This window comes from Ailuropoda melanoleuca, chromosome X (genome assembly GCF_002007445.2).
Source record: "Ailuropoda melanoleuca isolate Jingjing chromosome X, ASM200744v2, whole genome shotgun sequence".
Lineage (NCBI taxonomy): Eukaryota > Metazoa > Chordata > Mammalia > Carnivora > Ursidae > Ailuropoda > Ailuropoda melanoleuca.
Window position 1 is genome coordinate 23,476,317 of NC_048238.1, and position 27,019 is coordinate 23,503,335.

A 27,019-nucleotide genomic window follows, 5' to 3' on the forward strand; every position below is an offset into this window, starting at 1 on the left:
GATATAGGATACCCAACTAAATTGGAATTTCAAATAAATGATGAATACTTTTTTAGTATAAGTGTGCCCCAAATACTGCTAATTCTGGCAAGCCTATGCCTATTAGATATCCAAGTGGAGATGTCAAGTGAGCCATTGCATCTATAGGCCTGGCACTCAGGAGAGAGTTTAGGGATTTTGATGTATATTTGGAAGTTGTCACAATAGTGATGGTGTTCACAGCTATGGAACTAAAGCATTACATTTTGAGAAACAAGACGGATAGAATTGAGACAATATCCAGTGCTAAACCTGAGGGCAACCCACTCCATTGAAGTTTAGTAAAAGATTGAGAAGAAACATCCAATGAAGGTGAAAATAGTGTCAAGGACAGTAAGAAAGAAATGAGTTTCAGGACTGGAGTCATCAACATCAACAAAGAATAGCAAACTTCCCTATCCAAACAGTGGACACATTTTATCAGTTACCTACTTAGCCCTCTCAACCTTTCCATCATTTCCTCTAACTATTCAGGTGTCATGGCCCTTCTGGCCATTGTTAGAGACTTCTAGAAACTTACCCCTTTCTTATTGGTGCAGTGATGTGCCTTCTCTGCTGCCTTTAATATTTTTGGACTTCAAAATCCCTTTTCCATTTCTGTCAAACAGCTTGAGACTTTAAAGGTTTAAAGGTAAAGAAGAACTAGAACAGGTGCAATGACTAGTAAATCAAAGTACTCTGTTTAGGCGTGAGAACAGGGAAACAAACAGCTCTAGTGAACAATTGCTCATCACCGACTGTTATCAACACTGCAGGACCTATTGGCCTTTTCCTTGGCTTCACTAAGTCTGATTTGTCTTCCACCTTCACTCTATCTAGGTGTTGTTATAGAGCCACTAGTCACCCTCTTGTTTCTCTCCAGTACTTTCATTTTCTTCCTTTAACTTCTCCCTTAATTAGATGTGGAATGGAAGTATCTTGTGGGAGGAGTTTTTGTTTGTTTTGTGATTCTCTTTTTATTTTTAACCAGATTGTTTATAATTATAAAGTAATAAAAACTTACAAAAAAGGAATTAAAATAGTACATATAGAGGACAAAAATGAGAACTGCAAGTCCTCTTCTTTCTTACCACAGTCCATGTCCTTGAAATAATTGTTAACAATTTTTGTCTCTAGCTATCTACTTACTTATATTTATTGACTGCTTACTGTGTCCCAGAAGCTACGAAAATGTTTTAAATAAAGTAATTTATTTAATCTACACAAAAGTCCTTTGGTGTTAAGGAAAATGGCCCACCAAGAAGATAGGCAACTTCTCCATAGTCAAAAAGCTAGTAAGTATATTACATACATGTTTTAGTATGCATGATAGAAAATATTCTTTGACTAAAGTAAAATAAGCAGATGTTTTCAATGAAATCTATTTAGAAAACATCATGAAGCTTTAGACATATTGTTTAATGATACAAACACTAATACAGCTTTTGGGCCTGCAGAATTTGTTTTGTGGCATTGGGCTCCACATCTGTTGTTTTTCTTATCTGTGAGCTCACCTTCCATTAAAGGTATCCTTCTACAGAAATTTTCTCCCTTGTGTGTTCTGACTGGGCAACTTTTCTATGGGGGTATTTTGAAACATCTAGAAACTTCAGTTTTTAATATTCCGGCCTAGTGTCTCCACATGAAGTGAACAACACTTGTTAGGCTACACCCACAGCATTGTCACAAACCTAGAATTCCCATTTTCTGAAGATAACTTTTTCTACCTGTATTATGGGCCAGGTAGCTTGTCATTGGCAAATAAGCTGTGCATATAACTGGCAGAGACTTGGAGGCTCCTTCTCAGGAACAAGAAGCATCGTCTGGGCTGTTGGCTTCCAGCAGCACTTGGGGTTTGTAGCCTCCATTTCTATCATGAAGCAAGCATTAACACCACAGGTTCCAATTTCTGTTTTGTGTTACCTTGTTATTTCCAGTACTCTGAAAATTCCAGTTTTGCCTGTACATTCATCTATATATATTTTTATTTAATATTCTCTATTTTATTGAGTATTTTAAATGTATTTGGAATTGGGGAGAGAAGTTAATGCCCATGCTCAGTCATCCACCTTGACTCAAAGTTTTAATGCCACTTTTACTTTAGAGATATATAAATCTTAAATGTGGTCCACTCAGTCTTTTTAAATCTCTCTTTGATTTTTAGTATTTGATAAGTTTCAAAAATTATTTTCACACCTCCCTTCCCTTTTTGCCCTTCTCCTCCATTCACACCCTCCAAATTTAATGGTTTAACTTACAGAAAATAGGGAAAGACTTAAACAAAAGGATTCTTTCATTTCATTTTGTTTATAAGTTTACATACAGTTTTGGTTATGCAAAAAATCTACAGTAAGGCTGCATATATTCTGTCATGTAACTAGGAAGAGTATGAAAAACTGAAGAGAGTCTACTAACATTGAGAGAATGGAGGGAGTAACACATACGTCAAAATAAACTAGCACATAGATTTTCTGTGCCTCAAGGTCAAATAAATTACTAATACAATTTAAATATTTTTGTCCACGAGGAATGGGAAATCTAATACTTTGCTTATGAGCAACAAGAGAGAGATGTATAAGTCTCAGGAAGAATGGGCTGGGGAAGCTTTATAAGCAGACATTTGATACTAAGTTGAGCAATTTGATTGCATGACACCCTAGTTGGTTGTTATTTATCTGTTTTTAAAATAGCTTTTCCAACTATTAAATATCACTTGATTCTCTAAAAACCTACCCTGTTTGAGACACTATGAGGTCAGGGTCGGAATTTGGGTCATTATCTTATTTAATACCTAATGTTTTCCCAGGATGATAAAGAAAAATAGGTATTTTTGAGCCTTCAACAGTACAAAATTTTGGTTGAGCACCTACTACAGGAAAAGCACATTATTAATGAATTCCTGTTTGTTTCTTACTGTCCTTTCCCATCCTGAATTTGCCTTTAAGACTTTTTTCTTCTTAGAGACTATGACTTTCACTAAGCATCTGCTCAGCCACTTCCTGGGTTTTGGCAAATAATTTTATCACACTAATTTTCTGTAGGCATAAGCCAGGTCCCTACTTGCTGTGGTATCAGAAAACAATGAAAGGGAGAAAAGTCAATGATCCTGAAAAGGAACTGGAGAGAAGCAATGAAAAGGACCACAGTGACTCACTATTGTAAAGAGTATTAAATAATCTTGCTGATAAATCCCTGGAAGTAGACTCAATAGTTATAATTTGCTTTTTCAGAGGAAAAAAAAATGCTGTCTGTACGTGTTTAGAGACTATAAAGCCTCGGCATTTATTGTGAGAGACTTCTGAAAACCCACACAAAGACACAGAGGTTGCCTTAAAGTCTTACTGACATTGAGATTTACTCATTATACATACTTCGATTTGTTTAAAAAAGTTAAGCACCTCACTATGCTAAAGCAAACATCAAACAAACATTATACCTGTTTCAATTTTATTTTTCCATCTAAACTTAGTAAGTCACTAACATTTTAAATTTTGTGCATATAATTTCAGTATTTCCACAGTTTTTATTACATCACAGGATTTCTAGAGTGATTATCAGATGCTATTTTTATAATAATGTTTTCTGGGGCTTTTGACTGCTTCTACAGTTAGCAATCAAATATCTATTTTTTGTTTGCATTGATGAACACTACAGTATGATTTGGCCTGAGATAATGGATAGTTTTTTTCTGTATTTGATAGCTTTTCCTTTCTTTTTCCTACAATTGCAAAATTTAGATGATTCCTTACTTAAATTGTCCTCCCTTCTAACATAATACCAAATAAATTTAAAAAAAAAACATACTGCATTCCAAAGTCAAAGTGTCAGATAGTTCTCCAGGATGACTCGATGATCCCTTTTTCTAAATATTTGCATTCATTTAAGGACTTAGGAAAATTGCCACAAATAATGGCTGTAATTATTACAGTACATTTGTTCTCTAAATCGACTTTAGGGAGAAAATGTTATGCTGTTATTTTTAGCAATGATATAAACTAGGCTGTTGAATTGAGGGATAGCTTCCGAACTGACCTGGAAAGGAGACACAGCTACTGGCTGCTTCAATTACATTAATATGGAATACCTGACTATTTTAAGACCTATTTAGTCTTCTGTTTTCTGGCCAGCAATCACAAGTTTGCTACCCCTTTAGAAATTTAAATACTCTATAAATAAAGAAGGAAATGTGATTTATTTATTTCATATTTTTGTTCTTTTTCTTATTTTAACATAATCCATTTGAATTGTTTATTAATGTTGGAATTTTACTTGGATTTTTGCAGATGTATAGCTAAGTGCATTCAGGATTTGTCATGAAATTAAGGTGTGGGTCTTTTATAGATTATTTTGTAGTAAGAAAAATCAAGTTATTCTAAATCAACTGAAATTTTATAGATCCCTCATTGAAGCCCAAAACTCATAGCTTTATTCTCTGTGTCAATCAATCCTGGAAGAGTAAGCCTGACAAGAAGGGTGGTAAGTTGACTTGTATTTTTTTTCCTAATTATGATCTTAAATTCCTATTTCCCAGTGTACTTGTGTATCTGAGTTAAAACAAAACATAATGTTAATAGTACTTGCATATAAACCACCCTTAAAGTCTTCATTAAGTTTTGTATTTGCCACCCTTCAGTTTTTATCATTTTGGTTTGGGGTTAGTTTTTTGTTTGTTCCGCTGATTGTTTGCTCCCCCCCCCCACATTATTTGCATGAAACTGAATTATCTGGCTTAGTGGCTGCAAATCATTTTTTCCACTTTTGAAAGTAGAGAATATTTTTAGAAACATAATGTAAAAAAAAAAGTCCACGGTAAGAGGAAAATAACACCAAAAGTAAAGAATAGAGATTTATATGGTTACAATACTTAATAACTACAGCAGCAACAACAACAGTAATAATGGCAGTGTTACTAGATGCCATTTATATATAGCATTTATCATGAGCTTTATACTATTCTAAGTACTCCATGCACACTAACTCATGTAATTCTCACAACAGTGGGAATAATCAAGACAAAAAGAGGTTAAGTAATTTGAGGAAAGTCACAATGGAAGGGTCACAAAGGAAAAATGGAAAAGTTAAGATTAATCCAGAAGATTAAAAAAAATAAATTTTAGGAATGTTGTTAAGTGCAGCTACTGAGGAATGCAGGAATTAAAATGTTAAGTCTAGGCTGAATATCTTTCACTGTAACAAAAAGGATTTGATGAATTTATAAAGACCTTTTCCCCCAGATCAAATAGATTACATTTATTTAATACTTTTTGCCAAGCATGGATTTTTGGCTCAAAGCAGTTTTAAAACATGGGGTCACACAAGCATAATGCATTGGAAAGAATTCATTGTCTTTTTTTATTTTTTAAATTATTATTTTTTCTAATTAACATATATTATTTGTTTCAGGGGTAAAGGTCTGTGATCTTGAAGGGAAAGGCAAAGAACCAGATATGGTCTAGACTGGAACCTGGCAGGTTTAGAATACCTTAGATAACATTTCTATAGCAATCCTATCATTCTTCACCACTAAAGCCATTGAATCCTAAATGTTTCTTAAAACCCTGGGTCATATACACTCTAGGTCTAGAAGAGTCAAGTTGGTCAAGGTTTTGTCCTGTGTCCAGATATTGGTAACACTAAAGCAGTGAAAGAAAACAACACAGTGAAAGGAGACTTACATAGAAGAAAGACAGGTTTACTAATGGAAGTCAGTTCTCTTCTGTTTACTATGGTTTAATAACTATGGGGGCCATAAGACTCCTATAATACATTTTTAAAAATGTGGGGCTTCAATATATGATTCTGTTTTCCCTTGAGATAATTAATATTTAAATTTGGACAAATATATTAATAATGAAAAAAATAAGATGTTAGAAATAGTCTACATTTCTTACTGCTACATATTTATTATAGAAAGATTGTAAAACAGATAAGCACTGTCTCTTTAAAAACTTTCCCTTCAGTTTTTAAGTCCAAGTATATAATTATTGATGCAAACTTGTAAGAACTTTTTAAGTCTTATAACTGACAGACTGAACATAATTACTAATTTCTTCTCAGAATTTCTGTCTTTGATAAACTTGTAAGAGCTTTCTTTTCTCAATAGATAGATACGTGATTGAAAAATCACCAAAAGAAAATACATTTTTAAAAGATGAAGATATTATCTGAGTGGAAAAATGGCAAGCTTTAATTGAGAATTTTTTATTATTACAAATTAAGTGAATGATTAAAAATGCCAGGGAACAGAAGATTGTTTCATATGGCTCTCTGTTCAATGTGGATTGCCAATGTGGGAGAAAATCCTTGTAAATCTTAGCATTGCTCCCACACAACCACCTACACAGATGATCGCTTGACTTTCATGCTAACAATAGAAGTGTTAGTAGAGCTCTCACCATCTGCAAAATGAAGTGCACTTAAAAAAAAGTAACTGCAGCAGACAGTAATTGCTTATATATTGTGATTAGCATTTTATATTTACATTTAAAAGGTAAGAATTTAAGCAATGATGACTCCCAGTTTAAATAAGGTCCCTGTGATAGCTCCCAGATTAGTCAGTCCTAAATATCAGATAAAGTTGTTAGAAAACATGATTTTTTAAAGAAAACTTGATTAATTTCTTTCTACTTAAAATTCATCTGTATCCAAAAATGCAGAATAAAATGTAGATTAAATGAATTCTGATATACTCACTTCTTCAGTAGTAATACTTAGAATCACGTACGTTAGTTATAAACCCCTCTACAAAGTCTAATTGTCACAACTGTCCTAATATTTTCTATAGAATTCCTTCAAAGTCACATTTATTTGGGTTTCCCTGCTCTTAAATCTATTTTATTAGCAGTACAGAGCGAGTATTATGGAAATAATCTTTATATCTTTATAAAATACAGTCTTTGGCCTCTTTTCCCTTATTGATTTTTTTGTCAAGGGTGGGAGGGTACATGATTCCACTACTGGGACTTAGTCAAAGACTCTAAGGCAAAGTGTTAGAAAATGAATTATCTGGATTCTTTATAGGGAATGGAGTGGCTTAAGGGTTCAAATGTATACCCTCCTCACACTTGGAAGGCTGGATATGACAGAGAAGGCAGCCATCATGTGACTGATGGAAGGCAAGATGAGACCCATTTTTCTCAACCCAACACAAACAGGTACAATACTACTTTGTACTGGCAAAGTTCCCGTGTTTCCAACCCTTGCGTTCAAACATTTGGCCTGAATAATCTTATTCTTTCATATAGATGACTAAGGCAGTCTATTTGAGCTATGAGAGCTACTGTAACCCCAAAATTTTGTCCTAAATAGCACTGCCTAAAATTTTGTGATGAAGTGTTCATTTTATTATATATACTTTTTTCTTTTTTTTAAAGTAATCTTTATGCCCAATGTAGAACTCGAACTCACAGCCCCAAGATCAAGAGTAGTACACTCCACCAACTGATCCAGCCAGGTGCTCTTCATTTCTTTATTATAAACATGGCCTTTTCAAAGCCTATTTTAATGCAGATGATTTTAGAAACAGTACTACTTAAGGCAATATTAACTTAGTATGACTTAGTTTTATCTATTTTCCCTCTTAAATAAATTATAGTTTTAGAAATTTAATATTAGAAGGAAATTTAGGATTAGAAGGAAAATAAAATATTATCTAGGCCAAACACTTCATTTTACAGATGATAAAATTGAGGCTCAGTAAAGGCTTTTATACCTAGTTAAGCACAAATCCAGAACTAATCCCTAAGACTCCTGACTCTGGTCCAGTGCTTTTTCCATTATACTATCATAAAACATTAAGAGAACAGTGGTCCCTTGGGGTGAAGGTTAGGGGGTGCTGGAAAGGAATAGAAAGCAGGAAAAAAAAAGTAGAGAAAAGGAGGTATGCTGATCCCTTGCAATTATTTTTCTAGGGTTGATCCACATAACAGAGTCATTAGCAGGATTTATTTTAATTACATCAATGTTAGATATGTAGGTCAGTTAATTTCACAATACAATGGTACCTTTTTGCTAAAGTTTAGCAGTAATAAAAGTCTCATACGTTTTTACTTTGTGGTTACTGTGAGGTTCACCTGTATCACCTTGTGCTTACAATAGTCTATTTTAAGTTGATAACAAGGTAATTTTGTATTTAGATGTTGAATCTACCTGGGTAGCATTTATTTATGTTTCTTGATATTTTAATTTTTAAATATATATTTTTAAGTTTTTATTTAAATTCCATTTAGTTAACATATAGTGTAATATTAGTTTCAGGTGTACAACATAGTGATTCAACACTTAGATACAATACCTAATGCTTCTCACAGTAAGTGCACTTCTTAATCTCCATCACCTATTTAACCCATTCCCCCCACAAATCTCCCCAATGGTAACCATCACTTTGTTCTCTATAGTTAAGAGTCTGTTTCTTGGGTAGCAAGGTAAATCTGAACACATTCTAAGACTCAACATTTTCATTCCCAACCCCCTCCTTACACTTTATGTTTTTGATGTCACTTTTTATATATTCTTGTTTACTAATTCACTTGGATGTTTTTCTACTTGTAGATGCTACCTAATTCATTTACAGAGTTAAAGCTACAATCTTTTACAAATTGAGAAACTACATATAAAGAGATAATAATTCTAATTCTTTCTAGTTTCAGCTGTAGTCAGTAATCTTTTTTGTTCTCCAGATGGTATAGTCTAGCCTTTAGCAGTACAGTATTGTTTTATTTTCTCATGGTTGCTCTGGGGATTAAAATTAGCATGATAATTTAAAACAACCTAATTCAGATTAATACTAACTTAATTTCAATCATGTACAGAAACTTTACTCCAGTATAGCTCCATTCCCTCCTCTTCCTTCATGCTGTTATTGCAAACAAATTACATTTTTATTATATGTTATATTACATGTATTATACATTATATTTACTATGCCTTATAAACCTGTCAACACAATTTTATAATTATTGCTTTATGCTCTGTCTTTTAAATCATATAGAAGAAGAGTTACTAAGAAAAAATACACTTAGGCTGTCTTTTATATTTACCTATAAAGTTACCTTTACTTGTGCTCTCTATTTTTTTATTGAGGTATGATTGACATATAAAAAGCTGGTACATATTTACTGTATACATCTTTATGAGTTTGAAGATAAGTATACACCTGTGAAGTCATCGCCACATACAGTACCATAAACTGAACCATCACCTCTAAAAGTTCTTTCTCTCTTTCTCTGTCTCTTTTGGATAAGTACTAAGGAAACTATGTACCCTTTGACCCACACATCATGTTGACTTGATGTACTGTCTAATGTTCTTTAGTATTACTTGCAGGGTAGATCTGCTTGTGGTGAATCTGAGTTTTTGTTTTTCTGGGGATGTTGTAATTTCTTTTTCATTTCTGAAGAGTAGTTTTGCTGCATATAGGACTTTTGATTAATAGTCTTTTCTTCAGTGCTTTGAATATGCAATCCCACTGCCTTCTGGCCTTCATGGTTTCCAAGATATGGGGGTAAGCTTGACAATCACTTTTTCAAAGAGACAGAGCTGGTACAAAATCATTGCCCTATAGTGGGTAGTAGGTTTGACTGTTGGGAGATTCAGCCCAAGGAGCAATGTAGTAATCTTCAGATATGATTCATGCATACTGAAGTCTAATGTCAAGTAGAAGGGTATTCCTTCAGGTATTCACCTCCACCAAAACGTGTTACACAACATTCCCAAATAATGAAATATTTTTAAACAAGTAAGCATTCACCAAGGAGACACACTCTGGGTTAAAGAAAACCAAGATGGGGAACTACATGTGCAAATCAGAGAGAACGGGTGTGGTATGATTAGGAAGTTCACCTACAATGCTGGAGGACTGTAGGAGTGGAAGAAAATGGTGAGAGGTTGGTAGTGAACACATTTTAGTAAGCCCTGCAAATAACCCCAGAGAAAGTGGACACAATACTGGTGTATATGGTGAAAGATAAAATCCTATTTGCTTTCCAGGTATGTGTTAAAGTAAGGGAATTAGGGATACCTTTGCAGGTCCAGTTCTCAACACTGTGGACTCAGTCCCACATCAGCCTAAGGACAGCCTGAGGGAAAGAGTGAGGGATGTATAGAAACTCAGTAGTCATGCTGGTATGCATATATTTGTCCAACAAATGGGACAGGATTAGGCCTCCTTATGAGCAAACAGGAGAGAAATGAACCCACAAAATGAGGAAGACTTACATAGAAGAGACTTTCTATGTTTTGTCTCATCATTGACACTCTACAAATTATCTGACCAGGGAAGTACAACTGAGCTAACATTTTAAATAAAGATGAAAAAAACTATAGATTTGAAGATTGACATAAAGGCAGGCTATAGAGGAGTGTTTCCTTGTGGGGAAGAAAGGAACAAGCTTTGAGGTCAGATTGTACTGATTTTATACCATAGCCTGGCTACTTTGTCACTTTATTAGCTTCCTTATAGTTATGGGGCTTAAATTCTTTTTAAAATAATACTTGTGCATATCACTTACTGCTATTTATGGCATTTAGTACTCGATAAATTATTATTATTTATCAATCATAGAATATTTCATTGGAATAAGAAATGAAGTAAAGGTTTTGCTCAAACATATTATTTTTCTCTAGCAATTATTTCTAGAACCTATGAGGGATTTTGTTGGATGATGAATAGAAACTCCTGCAGGAATCAATGTTGGTGAGTCACCACACAATTAAATTCAGAATCATGGTGGGAAAAGAAGTCAAACGAATACATAATAGAATTATTCAGTATACAAATGAAACGGTGACAAAATGTAATAGTAACTCAAATTTTGAAGATAAAATGTAAAAGTCAGTAATCACAGGAAACTAGTGGACTATATAAAAACACCTTTTAAAAAAAGATATTTTATTTATTTGAGAGGAAGAGAGAGAGCACCAGCAGGAGGAGAGGGATCATGACCTGAGCCGAAGGCAGAGGCTTAACCACCTGAGCCACCCAGGAGCCCCTATTTAAAACCATCTTATTAGAAGTTTGAGATAAATGTTTTTAAAAGCAAAACACCAGCCATTCAAGATAGCTTTCTAGATCCTTCACCTCCTTCTGTTACTATGTTGATACCCTAGTTCAAGCTCTTACTACTCTTACATCAACTATGGCAGTAATAATCCAGTAGTTCTTATTGTCATCAGATGTTTGTTTCTACAGAATGCCTTCCACACTGCTCCATCCATCTTTCTTTCCATTTATCCATTCATCCTTCCATTCAAATATTTATCCATCCACTAGGTACTGTGTCCAGGGGATCTATTAAAAATGAATACCTCTGGAATTCTCTATTCTCAGTAAATACTCAGTCCTGTGAAGAGAGCACAGAAGTCATAAAATGGTAATGTAATATGATAAAATAACTACTTGTAGGGATTGGTTGATTTAATTATATTGTACCTATATATTGAATTATTATGCAGCTATGCATATTGGTAAGTGAAAAGGGAGATAACAAAACAGTATATAATGTTAATATCATGATGTTGATATCAGTATATCTACTATCTATATGAATATGAATTATACAACTCTATTTTCGGTAACTGTATATATGAGCATGAAAACATGAAGAATGATGTTCATTTTAACAGTGCTATTAGTTTCTGCTGAACTGTCAGAGTTGGGAGAATTTCCACCCGCCTCTTAACTCTTTTGCAGATTGAATTTTTTACAGTAAGCATGTATTATATTTGTAATTAGATTTATACCTAAAAGCTATACAGACAGTATCCAGTTGTGCTTGACTTGAGGTTTCAGTGAATCTCAGTCCCACTTCTTCCTGGACATTACTTGATCTATCTCTGCCTCACTTCTTAATCTGAAGAATAGAGGAAATTATAGCGCTTTCTTCGTAGAATTGTTGTCAGCATGAGAAGATAACCCAGCTAAAGTCTTGTTTAGTGATATATGGCAAAAAGTAAGCATTCAGAAAAGTTTGGTGATAGAGAGAGGAGGAGAGGAGAAGAAAAGAAGAAAAATTAATCCATTTAAAGCTTTCCTGCCATAGATCTATCTCAATAAGCAGCTCACAGTCAAAGAAACCATAGACTAGGTCTTGTCCTCTCTCATGAGCTACACTGTTTTCTCAGATTTGCCCAGTGGCAGGCCCTGCCATTTACTAGCACATTTCAGGTGGTTCTCATGATTGTTCCATATAAATCAAGGACCAGAGTTGTCCTATGGAAAGAATGAAGTAATGGAAATGGACAACAGAAGTCATGGGCCACACTGTCAAAATATCTCTCTCACCTCAGAGGGCCCACGGATCAAAACCCAGCTTCACACATGAATGGAAGCAGATGTGCATGGATGCACAGATGTCCTGCCCTGGAGTCTGGTACCAGTTGATATTCCTTGTGTGGGCTCTTAAAGTGCCTAAGGGTGTCCAAGTGTTTTTGTTTTTTTTTAAGAACTAAAGCAGTATATCTAGAGTACCAGGACAAAGGGAAAATAGCAAAAAGGAAGCAGGAATTGTAGTGAAGATGGTACTAAGAAAGTTAGTGTGCAGTGATTAATTTGAGTTCGACTCTGCTATGAAGAGTCCTGGGAAACTGTAATGTTATTCAAGGCAAAGTAACACTATTGTATTCTTCTCAATCGTGTTGATACGGTTTTCTGATCTTTGTTGAGGAAGTTGAACCATGCTCCCCAAGTCTGAAATACAATTGTGAGAAAAGATGTACACCTTGTGACACGGCAAGAAGGCTGCAAAACTTTTGGACCCAAGGCAGCTTATGGAGTTGGGACATGACCATCTCAAGGGTAAGCTATGTGGAGAGAGGAGGCTGACTATGCCTTGTTGCTGTGCAAGACCCCAGGGTTATTGAACATTTTTGTTGGAAGGAGGAGAGTAATGATGACTGAGGCTGAACAACAGTGATGCGGTGGAGACTTTAGGAGTTATAATTTTTGTGGATGCAGAAGATATTAAGGAATGTCCTATTTCTTATGCTTTCAAGTTTGTGGTTTAAGACTCTTGTACGTAACATGTAGGGAGCTCATTCAGGCTTACTAAGAGTTCTTATAGCACTTACATGCAACAGGGACCAACTTCACCCCCTACTATTGGAACTTATTCATTTTGAGACAGCAATCATGATCACATTTCAAAATTCGCACATAATTATAACCATAAAGCCTCAGAAATCCCTTCACATGTGTAGGATGAAGTGGATTTCAATGAGAATAACTTTGAAAGACTTCCAAATACTCCTTTAGAACCTCTGATAACATAATGTAGTTGTCAGAAGGAAGAGAGAGAGGGGAAATAAAGCGTTGTTTGAATCTGCTGAAGAGATTCATTCCTCCATCCTTCCCAGGTGATACCTAAAAATGGAGGCACCTGGGTGGTGAAACTTAGGAAGCCTATTTCAAACTAATAAAAACCAATACCAAACAAACAAACAAAAAAAACCTCTTTCTAGGACTGGAGAGTCATGAAGTGGACAATACTACCATAGTAGTACTCAGACATCAAAACAACCTTAATAAATCAAGATATGGGCTAAAATGATAAAAAAGAATATAGGTATAAAGAAGATGTGGTTCATATATACAATGGAGTATTAACTCAGCCATCAGAAAGGATGAATACCCACCATTTGCATCAACATGGATGGAACTGGAGGGGATTATGCTAAGTGGTAAAATAAGTCAAGCAGAGAAAGACAGTGATCATATGGTTTTACTCATATGTGAAACATAAAGAATAGTGTGAAGGACCATAGGGGAAGGGAGGGAAAACTGAATGGGAAGAAATCAGAGAGGGAGACAAACCTTGAGAGACTCTGGACTCCAGGAACCAAACTGAGGGTTACAGAAGGGAGGCGGGCTTAGGGGTGGGTATTAAGGAGGGCACAAGTGGTGATGGGCACTGGAAGGGTTATATGCAACTAATGAATTGTTGAACACTATATCAAAAACTGATGTATTATATGTCAGCTAATTGAACATAATAAAAAAATATATAGGTAAATCTGTTTTGCCAGTGATGCAATGATGACTCATCAAAATTTAAAGGTGTTTTCTACTGATGATAAACCTCTTTATCCAGAAGAAGACACATTTGAATTTTGTTTGAAACAGCGTAATTGATGATGCCAAATATCAGGTGCCTGTGACATCCAAATATTTGCAGATAATGGACATTAGTGATTTCAAAGTGAACAGTGCTACAGGAACTGTGAATTAGTGAACATAAGTGTTAGAACAGGCTAAAAGACATTCAAATCAGAGAACATACTTCGTAAATCTGGTAAAGATTTTCTAAGGGGTAAGAGTGCAGTCATACAAAAATGGAAGACTTTGGCTCCAAAGACAGTAGCCTCTGGGAACTTAAAACTCAGAAATCCTGGATCTGACCCTTGTAGAGCATATCCAGGCAAGCCATAATTGAGCTGAGCTATCTGCGAACTATTCCCAAATAGTGATGCTACTCTAGGAAGGGGAGAAAGTTAAGGTAGTTGGTTTCCATGGATGAGGGAAGCCAAGCATGGACAGTAGATTTCAGTGATACTGTATCTCATTAGGTACCCTTGCCTCAAGGAGAGGCAAGGCTAGCTTCATGGATGTATAACCTGTGCAGTTGCACAGGGTACTGCACTTAAAAGGGAGCTACACTTGGTTTAATTCTCTGCTGTCAGTGTCTTGAAATACTTAATAATTTCTAACAAGGGGCCCTAAATTTCATTTTGGAATGGGCCCTACAAATTGCATATATTTCAGGGCGTACAGAAATTCTCTTGCAAGATATTTCTCTTTCTGTACGTAGCACAGAAACACAGAGCTGTAAGACTAAAGGGACTCTATTAGCTGGGACAAGAGACATCTCACTGGTGTTAAATGTAGCCACACAGTGATGCTTTGGGGCAGGGGAAGGCTCTGGAAAGTTTATGGAAGCCTGACCAGGGTGGTAAAATTGGATTTCAGACATTACTGGATTTCCCTACATCCCAGAAGGATGGGGCTAGAGTCATAAATAATTGATTTAAAGAAGTGAAGAATCTCATTCTCTTTTTGCCTGACTTTGTGGACTGAGATTCAAATCTATTATAAGACAGGAGAAAGTCTTTTGCAGTAGGACTTCAGAACTCAACACTAGATCCTAACTGTACAAACTTGAACTAGCCACTTAAAAATTTCATGGATCAGTTTAAAAGCAGGATTTGATCTGCATATCAGAACTCATTCCATTTTAGAATGTAATGAAATATTTTTTGGGGGGGTCCCAAATTGATTTTTTTATAATAAAGTCTTTTTATTATATTATGTAAATGGAAGGGAGAATGAAGCATGAGAGACTATGGACTCTGGGAAACAAACCGAGGGCTTCTGAGAGAATGTAATGAAATATTATAAAGATGCTTTATAAATTACAAATAATGATAAAAAGTAAGGTAGTGGTTGTCATTAGTTTGATTTTTGCTGCCACGCTTAAAAGATAAACTTGTGAACGTTAAATTCGTAGAAGGGTAGTGCTCTAAAAAAAATGTTGAAAAGATTTTAAATTAAAGTGCCTTATTTTGTAAAGACATAGATTTAAAAAATAGGTACTGGGGGCACCTGGGTGGCTCATTCAGTTGAGCATCTGACCCTTGATTTCAGCTTAGGTCATGATCTCAGGGTCATGAGATCAAGCCCAGCATCAGGCTCCATCCGTGCTGGGCACGGAGCCTGCTTAAGATTGTCTTTCTCTGCCCCTCCCCCTGCCCGTGCATTCTCTCTCTCTCTCTCTCTCTCTCTCTCTCTCTCTCTCTCTCCAAAAAAAAAAAAGAAGGATATGCACTGAAATCTGTACCATTATTAAAATAATAACATAATGTGACATATTCATCACATTCTTGAGTGATAGAGCAAGGAAGCATTCTTTGAAGCATGCCAGAAGTATCATAAAAATGGAGAGAAACCCTAATTTGAACAATAGATGATAATTTATGGGGTTCAGCAATTCTAGTGGATATAAAAGCCGAAAGATAAAAAAGATTCAAACTAATATGAGATAAATTAATGATGATAAACTACTAAGAATACTCTTTAATGAGACCCCAAAATATTTAGGTATATGTTCTTAAACCATAAAGATAATATTTGTTCTAAAGAAGAGATTCACAACAGCTGTGTTTTCAGTTTCGAAGGGGAAAAACACCTTATTGATATTATAAAAAGCTAATAGAAGAAAAGGGAAATCTATGCATAGATGAGGGCAATAGTAAGCAGTCAAGGAGAACAAGCCAGAGTTCGATCAAATCAGGTACTTACGCCATCCAACCTTACTAGCTGGGGCAGCCCCATGGAGACAGCCAGGCTGGAGTCCCATTGGAGAGGCCTGGGCGGAGCATCCTCCCCTCAGGTGACACTTCCATCTGACCATCCCCATAAGGGCTGTACTTATAGGACAGATGACGGAGTCTGAAGTTAAACATTGCTTGCCTACATGCAATTAGGAGAGAGCTGCATTCCTATGTTATCACGTCTTTACAGCTTCAAGGAGCCTGAGCTAAGTGTGCTTGCCTCCCCTCCCAGATTCCATTCCAGGGGGGCCAGTCCAGCCTGGAGCCAGAGGGAATGTAAGGCAAAATTTGTAGCTCTTGGCGTCCAGACCAGAAGGACCAATTCTGACCTGGAGCCCGGCTAATGACCTCAGGCTCCTCAGGTCACTTAGGTAGCACAAGTCTCACAAACAGCATTTGTTAGCCTGCCTGCGTACTTGGAGCTCGGGGTGGTCAGTTATGCAGGACAAATCACAGAAACCTCCAACCATACACTACAACTTCAAAAAGGGAAATTATCGGATTCTGCTAATTCTGTATAGCACCTAACAGAGAGAATATTTGCTGCAAGGGCCATAGGTATGTTTGGTAGTTCTTAAACTCTTAATTTGTGCTCCCTCAGAATAAAATTATGCTCTGCAAATTATATTTCAGCCTGGCTGTCAATACTGATATGCCCCATATTTAATTTTAAGCAGAAAGCAGTTTTTCATCCTGAAGGAGCCAGGTACACAATCATGAAAACAAGAAGCTCAGAATTAGAAGTTCTAATCCAATAATAAATGATACTTATAAATTGAATGTTAGTATTCAGCAATATTATATCATGCTCCCATAACCCACACAAGCATGGCAATGTTTTTATTTTCTTGAAAGAATAAGAAACCATAGCTCACAAAGGTTAACTGATTTTCTCAAGGAACCTGTGCCTTCTCACTGAGAGCCAAGTGTTCTTAAGTGTTCATTAAAACTTAAAAAATGGATTTTATTAACCAGTCTAGTAGTAATAACACTGTGACTTTTAGTGGGTTTTAGTTTATTCAGCCCATCTTCTACTCCTCACCCTTGTTCTAGGAGAAAGGCCCTGCCTTTCTTAGTGGATGCTGTAGTATTCTGCCCAGATCCCCATCCCTTTCTCCTCCAGACCGAAGAGCCCATTCCCCCAGCTCTTGGGAATGTTGACAGCTGACCACTTAGAGCTGAGTCCCCCTCTAGAAAGTACCCTAGCTGAAAAGAACTATAGTTAGCCTAAAGTCTATATTATAAAGTCTATAGGCTAAAGTCACATCCAGTCCCAGGAGGAACCTACAAATGACTAGTGGATTCAGGAGTAAAAAGCCCTAGGCCCCTCCTCCGATTCAGAACAACTCTACAGAGACATCCCACTTTCATTGTTTTCTCTGGAATTGGCTGAGGTTTTTGTCATGACTAAGACAAAAAGCTAAATGTCTCCTGTTTCCAGTCCTTTCTAAACCTCTCACAGATAACTGATTTTAAGAGCACTTAAATTTGCATGTACTTCCTGCATGCAGATCTCTTTCTCAGAGCCTGCTTACCAGGGAACCCAACCTGAAACAAAGCCCTTGTAGTGGAATGAACACAGGACCTCCGCAGATGCAGTCATGGTATCTCCCTCACCTATACATTTTGATTGCTTCAAGGACTAGCTATGACCCAGGGTATACCAACCAGAGTTTCTCTTAGAGACGTTTTTAAAATTGGGCAGGGTAAAAGACTTCCTTTTTATCCTTTGGACATAACTTATAAGGCTATGGGACTTAGTCGGCTGTATATCAATGCCCACTGCTGTGTAGTCTATGTGAATAAAAGAAGCAGAAAGCAGGGACAGAATGAATTTTGTGCCCAGCCCTTTTTAGTGTAGTGGATAATTGAGCTTTTGCATTAACTTTTTTGCTTAAGTTAATTCAAGTTTGAATTTCTGAATATAAAATCAAAGGACTCTGATCAATGAATATTTTATCTTCAAGGTTTATAAAATAAAATAATAAAAAGACCACTCATTTATTCAGATGGTTGGGAAAATTTAGGTTTCTTCATATATTCACCATTTGGAGGAAAGGAAATAAGCTATTGTTCTCTAGAAACCATTATGAAAAGAGTCTAAAATTACCTTAATTGATTTCAGACCTCAGAAAGCTGAAAACACATTGTTGTAACATGAAGGAATGAATATAAGCTGCAGGCAGATGCAGTAACTAGGCCCTTTTTTTCTGCTTGGGAATTTATCTTTGTATTTATTTTAGTAGCTGTTGCACAAATGATTCTTTCTTTGAGAATGTATGTAGACCTTTATCATTCCCTTTAAAAAACAAATTTCCTTTCCATGAATAGCTTTCTGCCTGTGAACTAATGGAAACATATGCCTTTCATGTATTAGCAGTTTTCGTGTGCTTGATACAAAAGAGATTTTAGTGTGTTGGGCATTTGATATCCTTTAATTCCCCTCTGTAAATCTCAGAGATGTTTTCTCTGGCTGAAAACGAAATCACTGTGTGTAGCAGTAAAGAAAGCTATACTGGATCAGGGGATGGGAAGACATCGAGGAACCTGCAAATATGCCTCCTTTAGCCTGTACTTTTCATTTTGTCCCTGTGCTTTCACTCCCAAAGCTTTCCAGTTACTCCAGACTTTCTCAACAATCACCACCTCAGTTTACATTAGCTCAGCAACGATTTACAGAGAACCTGTTATATGTCAAGGATTATAAGTCTTATATTGAACATTTCCCAGACGTTTTTTGTTTTTTCCCCTCTAATGTGGGTCTTTTTATGATAAACCTTCTATAGCTTTTTTTTAAAAGCCTGATAACACATGTGTTACACTTTCACGTAGTAATGTCAATTTGACTAGTTATATAAATCTAAATGAAAAAATCTTTTTCTTCAGTACTTGAAAAACGTCATTCTCTTCTTGCATCCAAAGATACTATGATGTCAGTCTGATTCTTGTTTCTTTGTAGTTCATCTTTACTCTCTTTCTGGAATTTCTTACCTTTTTTTCCCCTTCCTTTGGCCTTTTATGTGCTTTTTCAATATAAGGTATTTATTTCACCTTTTTAGATTTGGCAGTTTTGTCTTTATTATTTCTTCAGATGTCTCTCTCCCTCTCTCACCCCCCTCCCTTCCTTCCTCCATTTTCCCTCCTCCTACTCCTCTCTCCTTCCCCTCTTTTTTAAAAAAATTCATCTTAGTATGCGTTGCTACTATTCTGTATTCCGTATTTCTGAACTTGGCTTTTACATATGCTCTCTATTCTTTCTGCTTTCAGGGAGGGTAATTCCATTTGTAGTTCTACCTCGCAAACACACCCAGTATGTTCCTTATTTCAACATCATAGATTTTATGCTCTAATAATTCTACTGAATTCATGATTGTGGTTCTTGTTTTATATTGTTAATACCTTTACTAATTTACAGTTACTTTACTTGTGACCTCTTTTTGCTAGTTTTTAGGGTTTTCTCTTTCTCCTGGAATTGTGAATGTTCCCAGTGATTTGACATAGTATGGTTCCCTTTTATTCATGTTCCAGGCTCTTGATGGGCCATTTTAATCTGGAGATTTATTATTCAGTTTGGGAAATTTCATTCTTTGGCAATTTACTTCCATCTGTTTCCTATAGTCTCTCTTTCTTGTACTGCAGTTAGATGTTGGAGCTAGTCAACTATTTACCTATTTTCTTATTTTTAGTCTCTTATTTTCCATCTCTTTGTCTCATTCTACTTTTTTGAGATTTTTCTCAACTTTATCTTTCAGCCCTATTGAACTTTAAATTCTGACTATCTTACTGTTTTTTTTCCTTCTTTTTTAAGTTTTTTATTATGTTGTTAGTCACCATACAGTACGCCATGAGTTTTTGATATCTTATTGTTATCAAGAACTCTTTGATGGTCTTTGACTTTCTCCTGTTTTAGTAGAATTCTGCTTTTATTTCTCAGATGAAATATCTTGTGCTTTGTATTAATATTTTCAGTTTTCTTTTACTGTATACACTGTCTCTGTTTCCTTCAATTTCCTTTTTTTTTTCCCCAAGTACGAGGCTTATCAAATGCCTACTATTTTGGGACTGTCCTTTTAAATTAAAAGTGAGACACTAGAAAAGCCTCTTTTCTATTGTCTTAACTCTAGGGTTATCAGATGTCAAACCCAGCTTTTACTAATGGATCTCCAAAATGTCAGTTTTAGGACATTATTTTTGTCTGAGGAAATAAAATAATCCTTACTCTCCTGTCTGGTAAGTATATGCCTTAGGTGTTCATGTTCTGGAATCATGAAGGAAGAACTGGGATGAGAATACTCACAGTTCAGTGTATAGACTTAAACTTAATTCTGCCATTTTCAGGTCTGCATCTCAGCCATGAACCATCTCCACTGAGAGTATTGTCCCCAGCCAGCCCCTCACTGGTTCAATTTCTCCAGAGACTAATCCTCCCTGACCCTCAGCTGGCAAAAGGGAATAATAATAGCTGACTTTGCAACCTGGAGAAGGGACACAGGAAGGGAATCAAAACATCTCCAGATACAAGATTTCAAACTATCCTCATAATGCTAGTCATGTGCCTCAGCCCCACATGCCAAGTTACATGGAATTTTCAGTTGCTGAGCCACTCTTGGGATTCCACAGGAAAATGTGGTCTCCTTTCCCCCGTGAAGGCAGTTCCATTGTCAATTCCTTTGCTTTGCTTAAGTCAAGTACCCCTCCTCCATCTTTCTGCCTTCCAACATTTTTGAAATGGCTTCTGGGCTATGTAAGTCATGTTCTCAGTGATCTTCTTTGTTAATAATACCTCTAAAAAATTCACCATTAATTTGGTTCCACTTTTAGAGGAAGAAGACATACTATGCACATACAGTAGGAATAACAAGATTAATTAGAATTTTATATTTGTCAGCCTATTTTGTGATTCATGATTGCAAGCTTCTTTGATGTTTATTTCTCTGCTTTATTTTTTGTTTTTTAGAATACTTATTGACCAAATGCTCCTTGCTGTAAGATTGTAGAATCATAATTATTTTTGTACTGTTATTATTTGAACGTCTATTTTTCTACCAATACCTATAATCTATCAGTATCCTATCCCTCAGTAGGATAATGTAAAGCATAATTTTACTTACTATCTGCAACCTCTTTGTATGATTGAAGTAATCTTATTTCTGAAAAACACACCTTTTTAAAAATCATTTTGGTTTATTGTTCCTTACAAAAAGTGTTTTAATTACATTTCTGAACCTTTTTAATATGGCCCTTATTTAGACATTAACTTTTAGCTTCAACAAGTGGTTAGTCCCATGTTTTCTGTCTTCCTCATGCTTGAGATATTTAGCTGTAGTCTTTACTCAACTGGCTAAAGTATTTCTGTGAGTTTATGTTTTTGTTTTTGTTTTCTTGGGAGCAGTGGTTTTTGTTTTATATGCAGACAGGCAGGGGTTCATGGGTGGGTTAATTCTTAATTTCTGAGATGGTTTCTCTGTTGCCTTTATATATGAACACAACGTAACTTTACTACAAGATATATTCATAGACAGTCATGCCTTTGAAATTCTACGTGCTTTGAATTCCACTGGACCATCTAGGATATGTGAATGGACCTCAAGGAGTTTGTGAACCAACTCCATGTATGAATGAGTATACATGCATTTTTCCAGGGAAGAGGTCCATAATCAGATTGTCAAAGATACTCATTTCTCCAAAAGTTCATTATAAACTTTGTACCAATGTATTCTAAATGATATTTAGTATTGCCAACCTATTTTTCTTTTCCTTTGCTGATAACTTACTGGGAAGCTTTTAGGAATTTACTTAATGTTTTAATTTCAGAAATTTCACCCCGGTATGTCTACATGTTTTTCCTTTTCCATTAACTTTGCCAGGTATTTAAAGAGTTCTTTTAGCCTGAAAACTTCAGCCTTGTGTAAACTCGGAATTTTTTTTCCCGTTATTTCTTTATATAGTGCATTTTCTCCACCATCTTTGTTTTCTTCTGAGATTTTTGTAATGGATATAAAGGATCCTTCCTTCTTTTTCTACCTTAATATCTCTCCTTTTTGAATCATATTTAACTACTATAGCCTTTACCTCAAGGATTTGAAAACAGTTGAGCTGTTAAGGTAATTATCTGCTAAAGCCAGGTGGGTTTGGGGTTTTTTTGTTTGTTTTGTTGTGTTTTCCCTTTTAAAAACAATTTTTTTTTCTTGAGGCAGGCTGAATTTAACTCAAACAATACACTCTCTGTCTGGCATAACTATATAACTAGGAACTGTGCTATTTTCGTAACAGTACCCATTTTCTAAAAATGCCAAATATTCTAAGGGAAACATAGGGGCCAGTCTTAAATGTCATTTAATGGTGGTGGAATTGTGATGGCATACAGGGGTGTGAAGCAGGCTCTTTCTCATCTTTATTCAGCCCCTTCTTTGGCAGTCCACTGTTTTTGGTATTGGAGTAATTCCCCCTGGTTTATTTACTCTATACTTAGCTAATTTAAGGCCTGAGTGGATGTCCTAAAATCTTATTTAGCCCTGTTGAATTCATAGACTGGCCTGCCTCTAGTTTCCTGTGCTCAGAGGTTAGGGATTTTCCCAGAACTTTCTTGGCACACACTTGTTCAAAATTTAAATCTGAAGCTACCTTCTAAAATGCTGTTTTTTGAGTAATAATTTATGCTTACTCCATACCTTCTCCTATTCCCTAATCTTTACTGTGCTTAAAAAATTTTAATGGCTCAGCGTTTTTTTCCCAAATAATAAAATCCAAGAAACCTTGCATTTAATAGATTCCTAAATCTAGCCACTAACCTATTTTTCCAGCATGGAAAAGCGTCTGTCTTTTTGAACCAAACAAGTCTGTTCATTGTTTCCTAGATAACCATGTTTCTGATGCTTTAGATAAGTTACCCTCATGTCCAGCATGTCCTCTTCCATCTTCATCTGTATAAATATTAAAGAACTGATTGGTTACCGAGAATGCTACTTTAAGATCTGACTTAATAAAGGAGTTAATAAAATGAAGTCCCTTTCATTTGATCAGTAGTCCAAACCTTGATGGAATTAGGAAGGTCAGATAGAAAGTGAAAGAAGTTATCTTGTTCTTCAAAGCTGTCAGTAAATTTCAAGAATACAAAGGACTATATCAGTATCTTTGGGCTGTTTAGATAGACATAAAACCTAGAGCTTTGAGGTTTAGTAACATAAGCTGATAGGAATATTAACATCTACTTCATCACAAGAAGCACCAAACAAACCAAAAACCCAGAACTCATATAGCCAAATTCCCATGAGTTTAGATTGCACTGAACATAGCTTATTTCTGTGTGGAGAAACTGCTAATATTTTAGTTTTTATCTGACTTACCTAAAAGCAAGCAAGCAAAGATAACAAAACACAGGGTTTTTAAAGGTGCCATAATAAGTAAAGTGTTAATAGGACACTACAAAGTTATCATCCTTTCCCTCTAGGAGAATTCAAAACCTATGCAAGTTCCTGGGTTTCTTGATGATAAAACTAACAAAATATGCTAAGAAGGCCACATGTGGAAAATACCAAATACATCAGACTTTATTGAATTTATAGCGCCATTAGTTTCACACAGATATTTCAAAGGAAAGTAAATATGGTGATGTTAATATGGTATTTAATGAAAGTTAATTTCCGGGTTCTGAAATATTACAATGTGCAAAAATGAACTTTTTATAGAATTAGTGAAATACAGTGTATCTCTCAGTTGTCCCGAAGAAACACTGTTATGGTCAAGGCCTTCATAATACTGTCCTCACTTCTTGCTGAGTGCCCTTTAACTTTCCATTGAAATACCTAAAATTAAACTCAGTCCATATTCCTATATGGACTCATTTTTTAAGAAAACTGCCTGAATTGCTTCTAATCACTTTGATTCAAATTCAGAGAAATACTCCAATTTCTCTGAATTTGAATCAAAAAGTTTTATGTAAGATGTCAAACATTCAGCAAACCATTTGGGATTTCTTTCCAAACAGAATGTGGATGTGGTTACAGCTGCTGTTTAAGAAATGACTAAGAAAAAAAAAAAAGAAAAGAAAAAAGAAATGAAGATGAAAGGTAAGATTAATATTGCCATGCCTTTGACATTACCATTAAAAGAAAAACGTTTGCAATCATATCTGAAATGTACCTAATGTTAGACAGGAACTTTCCATGAGTATTGTGGCTTATTAGTGTATTTAGGCAACTCAGAATTTAATGAAATCCAAGGTACCAAATTAGGAAAAAACACTGCACAGTGCGATAGAAAGTTTGGTAGACCATAGTGCTTTTTAAAATACTGTTTTTAATTAGCTTCTTTGTGTTGTTTTTTTGGTATGGTATACTAACTTTACTTTTTTTTTCCCCATTATTTAACTTTCCTGAGGAATAACTGGCAAAGATAATTGTATATATTTAAAGTGTACAGTGTGATGATTTGATATAAATTGTGGAATGATTGAGGTGAAACGTGCATTAATGAACTAGCTTTGGTTTTGATCTACAAAAGATATACATAACATTAGTAAATCTTATTATGTGTAAGCTAAAACAAATGAATCATTCAGTCTTGCTTAAAGTTAAAATACTTGGTTAAAACAGTGAAATAAAATTAAAAAAAAAATAAACTGCAGCAAAAGTTATACACATACTCAGTTACAAAATCTGCAAAGCTGTAATTATTTTAAATCAGTGGCATGGAAGATAATTGATAGATAAAAATTAAAGGAATCATGATTTTAATGTGGGTGACTACAAAAAAAGTGTTTAAGTTAGGGACTTGAGATGTCACATAGAAAATGTTTCTGCAGTTTTAAATAGGTTACTCAAAATATTTAGGAGAAACTAGGACTTACTTTTTGCCCAGAATGTCAATAAACTCAACTCTAATTGTATTTTATTGCTTCTGAGATAAGTTTATCTATCTCTATTCTTCATATAATCCTTAGGTCTTAACCTCCTGGTCTCTCATTTATCTTCACTATTCACTGAGCATTTTTTTGTTATAGCTCTGTACTGTGATCTTGATTTTTTAATTTAATTTTTATTTTCTTCATTTTTATTAAGAAAAACAGTTAACCCTTGAACAACATGGGTTCAAGCTATGCAGGCCCACTTATATGTGGGTTTTTTTTTTATAATACAGTACTGTAAATGTATTTTCTCTTCCTTATGATTCTCTTAATAACATTGTCTTCTCTCTAGCTTACCTTATTATAAGACTACTGAATATAATACATATAACATACAAAATATGTGTTAATCATCTGTTTTTGTTACTATTAAGGGTTCCGGCCAACAATAGGCTATTAGTAGTTAAGTTTTGGGGGAGTCAAATGTTATATGCAGATATCCCTAGTACTTATTTATTTTATAACTGGAACTTTTTACCTTTTGACCATCTTCCTTCAATTCTCCCTCTTCCACCCCTGCTTCTGGTAATGACAAATCTGACCTCTTTTTCTGTGAGTTTGTGTTTTTTTTTAATTCCACATATAAATGAGATCAAAGTTTTTGTTTTTCTCTTTCTGACTTACCTCATTTAACATAATGCCTTCAGAATCTATCCATGTTGTCACAAATAGGATTGACTCTTTTTTATGGTTGAATAATATTCGTGTGTGTGTGTGTGTGTGTGTGTGTGTGTGTGTATAATGGTATATATACTTCTTTATCCATCCATCAGTGGAACTTAGGTTGTCTCCATGTGTTGGCTATTGAGAATAATGCTGTTATGAATATGGGGTGTAGATAACTTTTTGAGCTAGTGGTTTTCTTTTGGATATATTCCCAAAAGTGGAATTTATGGATCTTATGGTTTCTGTTTTTAATTTTTTGAGTAATCTCTGTACTCTTTTCCATAGTAGCTGTACCAATTTACAGTCCTTCCAACAGTACACACTTGTTTCCTTTTCTCCCATCCATGCCAGCATTTGTTCTCTTTTTTAATGATGGCCATTCTAACAGGTATGAGATGACTTTAATTTGCATTTCCCTAATGACTAGTGACATTGAGCATCTTTTCATGTGCCTGTTGGCCATTCATAGATCTTCTTGAGAATAATGTCTATTCAGGTCATCTGCCCATTTCTTAATTGGACTATTTGGGGGTTTTTCCTGTTGAGTTTTCTGAGTTTTTGTATATTTTGGGTATTATCCCCTTATCACATAGATGGTTTGCAAGTATTTTTTTCCCATTCTGTAAATTGTCTTTTCACTTTGTTGATGGTTTCTCTTGCTGTGCAAAGCTTTTTAGTTTAATGTAGTCCCACTTGTCTTTTTTTATTTGCTGCTTGTGCTTTAGGTGTGATTTCCAAAATCCATGTTAAGTTTTTTTTCCTTTATTTTCTTCTGGGAATTTTATTGTGCTTTGCTTTACTGTGCTTTGCAGATACTGTGCTTCTTATAAACTGAAGGTTTGTGGTGTGTATTGAGCAAATTTATTGGCACCCTTTTTATAGCAGCATTTGCTCACTTCAAGTCACTATCACATTTTGCTAATTCTGACAATATTTCAATTTTTTTCATTATTATTATATTGGTTATGGTTATCTGTGAGCTGTGATGTTTGATCTTACTATTGTAATTGTTTTGGGGCACCAAAAACCACACCCACCTAAGATGGCAAATTTAATTCATAAATGTTGCATGTGTTCTGACTGCACCACCAACCGGCTATTTCTCCATTT

General features: G+C 35.2%; 1 long non-coding RNA gene across 4 annotated transcripts in view; it reads left to right on the forward strand.

Annotated features, from left to right (window-relative positions):
* The first annotated feature begins 1,159 nt into the window (after positions 1–1,159).
* Positions 1,160–27,019, forward strand: part of LOC105234470 — a 70,213-nt gene continuing 44,353 nt past the window's right edge. Inside the window, exons 1-7 of one of the 4 annotated variants that reach the window (XR_004622452.1) lie at positions 1,160–1,313; positions 4,414–4,494; positions 7,039–7,172; positions 10,642–10,711; positions 11,288–11,387; positions 12,684–12,811; positions 24,326–24,407. This is a non-coding gene — a long non-coding RNA (uncharacterized LOC105234470). Of the gene's footprint in view, positions 1,314–4,413; positions 4,495–7,038; positions 7,173–10,641; positions 10,712–11,287; positions 11,388–12,679; positions 12,812–24,325; positions 24,408–27,019 lie in introns of all 4 variants that reach the window. The other 3 variants (XR_004622451.1, XR_004622450.1, XR_004622453.1) reach the window with 3 other exon arrangements.